The sequence below is a fragment of the Mustela lutreola genome, chromosome 14 (assembly GCF_030435805.1).
Source record: "Mustela lutreola isolate mMusLut2 chromosome 14, mMusLut2.pri, whole genome shotgun sequence".
Classification (NCBI taxonomy): Eukaryota; Metazoa; Chordata; class Mammalia; order Carnivora; family Mustelidae; genus Mustela; species Mustela lutreola.
In genome coordinates, this window is record NC_081303.1 from 23,910,106 (window position 1) to 23,912,352 (window position 2,247).

The 2,247-nt window shown below is 35.8% G+C and overlaps 1 non-coding gene across 1 annotated transcript; it reads left to right on the forward strand.

Annotated features, from left to right (window-relative positions):
- Positions 1-957: 957 nt before the first annotated feature.
- LOC131815372 (U6 spliceosomal RNA) lies at positions 958-1,064 on the forward strand. Its single transcript, XR_009347688.1, has one exon. It is a non-coding gene; the product is annotated as a U6 spliceosomal RNA (small nuclear RNA).
- The last annotated feature ends 1,183 nt before the right edge of the window (positions 1,065-2,247 follow it).

Genomic DNA, 2,247 nt, shown 5'->3' on the forward strand with positions numbered 1-2,247 from the left:
TCTGGTATCCAACAAACTATTGGCAAGACCAATGTCAAGGAGAATTTTTCCTATGTTTTCCTTTAGGAAATTTAGTTTCATGCATCACCTTTAAGTCTTTAATCTATTTCAAGTTAAGACTTATGAGTGATATAAGGTTCCAGTTTCATACTGTTTATGTGACTATTCAGTTTTAAATATCATTTATTGAACAGACTATCTTTACCCATTACATATGTGGGCCCCTGTCAAATATTAGGTGACTGTATGAAAGGATTTATTTCTGGACTCTCAATTCTGTTCTACTTGTTTATTGGTCTGTTTTTATGCCAGTATACTTTATTATTTTGAGCATGAGGGCTTTGTAGTATAGTTTCAAATCAAGAAGTGTAATTTCTCTTCTTCATTCTTTCTCAGAACTGCTTTGATTATTTGTTGTCTTTTATGGTCTCATATAAATTTTAGGATTCTTTACTTACTTCTGTAAAAAAATAATATTGGATTTTTTTAAAAGATTTTTAATTTATTTATTTGACAGAGAGAGATGACAAGCAGGCAGAGAGGCAGGCAGAGAGAGAAGAGGAAGCAGGCATCCTGCTGAGCAGGAAGCCTGATGCGGGGCTCAATCCCAGCACCCTGGTATCATGACCTGAGCCGAAGGCAGCGGCTTAACCCACTGAGCCACCCAGGCGCCCCTAACATTGGATTTTTGATAGGAATTGGATTTACAGATGGTTTTCGGTAATATGGACATTTTAACAATGTTAATTCTTACCATTCATAAATATGAGCTATCTTTCCATTTGTGTCTCCTTCAATTTCTTTATCAATGTCATAGTTTATGGAGTACAGATCTTTCATCTTCTTAGTTAAATCTATTCCTAAGTATTTTATTATTTTTGATGCTATTGTGAATTAGATGGTTTTATTTATTTTTTCAGATAGTTCATCATTAGAGTGTTAAAATGCTCCTGTCTTGTGCTTACTTTGGCAGCTCATATACTAAAATTGGAATGATGCAGAGAAGATTAGCGTGATCATGGAACAAGGATGACATGAAAAACTGGGAAGCATTCCATATTTTTAAAAAATGAAACAAAACAAAATTCTTGTCTTTTATATATTGATCTTGTATTTGGAGGCTTTACTAAATTTGTTTATTCAAATTTTTTTGTGAAGTTTTTAGGATTTTTTAACATGTAAGTTCATGTTATCCAAAACAAGAAAATTTTACTTCTTGCTTTTTTTTTTTTTTTTTTGGAGTCTCTTATTTCTTTGTGTTCCTTGTTTCTCTGGCTAGGACATCCAGTACTATGTCAAATGAGAGTAGTGAAAGTGGACACACTTGTCTTTTTTCTGATCTTTAAAAGGAAAACTTTCAAACCTTTTTTATTGAATATGAGATTAGCTCTGGGCTTGCAATATGTGTTTTTTCTTTAATGGATTTTTAAAATTTTTTTTCAAAATTTTTTATAAACATATAATGTGTTTTTATCCCTAGGGGTACAGGTCTGTGAATCACCAGGTTTACACATTTCACAGCACTCACCATCACTCACCATAGCACCTGCCCTCCCCAATGTCCATACCCCCACCATCCTCTCCCAACACACCTCTCCCCAGCAACACTCAGTCTGTTTTGTGAGATTCAGTCTTTTATGGTTTGTCTCCCTCCCAATCCCATCTTCTTTTATTTTTCTTTTCGTACGCCCGAAACTGCCTATGTTGCATCTCCACTTCATCATATCAGGGAGATCACATGATAGTTGTCTTTCTCAGATTGATTTATTTTGCCAAGCATAATACCCTCTAGTTCCATCCACGTCATCACAAATAGCAGGATTTCATTTCTTTTGATGGCTGCATAGTATTCCATTGTACAAATATACCACATCTTATTTATTGATTCATCTGCTGAAGGACATTTAGGTTCTTTCCATAGTTTAACTATTGTGGACATTGCTGCTATAAACATTTGGGTGCATGTGCCCCTTCAGAATGCCACGTTTGTATCTGTAGGGTATATACCCAATACTACAAGAACTGGGTCATAGGGTAGTTCTATTTTCAGCTTTTTGAGGCACCTCCATGCTGTTTTCCAGAGTGGTTGCACCAGCTTGCATTCCCACGTACAGTGTAGGAGGTTGCCCTTTCTCCACATCCTCGCCAGCATCTGTCATTGACTGACTCTGAAAGGTGTGAGGTGGTATCTCATTCTGGTTTTGATTTGTATTTCCCTGATGCCGAGTGATGTGGAGCATTTTTTCA